We start from the raw sequence: 472 nt of genomic DNA on the forward strand, positions 1-472 counted from the left end.
GGTTTCGGCGTCCGCCTTGCCCCCGGTTCCACCCCTCGGTAACTCGCCGGCGATGCCCGGGTGTCGCGGGCCTCCCGCTCAGGGCGGGGGGAGTTCCGGGCAGGGCGCGGTGCTGCCGTTTACGAGAGCCGCTGTGTCCCTGGATGAAATGAGAAAAAGGGTGAAAAAATGGCAAAGTGTCAACGGAAAAATTCAGAAACCCATGCCTAGGGTCCTGGAGCCCAGGGGCGGTTCTAAAGTGTGTGGAGAGCCGCTGTGTCCCTGGATGAATTGAGAAAAAGGGTGAAAAAATGGCAAAGTGTCAAGGGAGCTAGGCAGAAACCCATGCCTAGGGTCCTGGAGCCCAGGGGCGGCTGCAAAGTCTGTGGAGAGCCGCTGTGTCCCTGGATGAAATGAGAAAAAGGGTGGAAAAATGGCAAAGTGTCAAGGGAGCTAGGCAGAAACCCATGCCGAGCTGCCTGGAGCCCAGGGG

This window comes from Dunckerocampus dactyliophorus, unplaced genomic scaffold (assembly GCF_027744805.1).
Source record: "Dunckerocampus dactyliophorus isolate RoL2022-P2 unplaced genomic scaffold, RoL_Ddac_1.1 HiC_scaffold_31, whole genome shotgun sequence".
NCBI classification, from domain to species: domain Eukaryota; kingdom Metazoa; phylum Chordata; class Actinopteri; order Syngnathiformes; family Syngnathidae; genus Dunckerocampus; species Dunckerocampus dactyliophorus.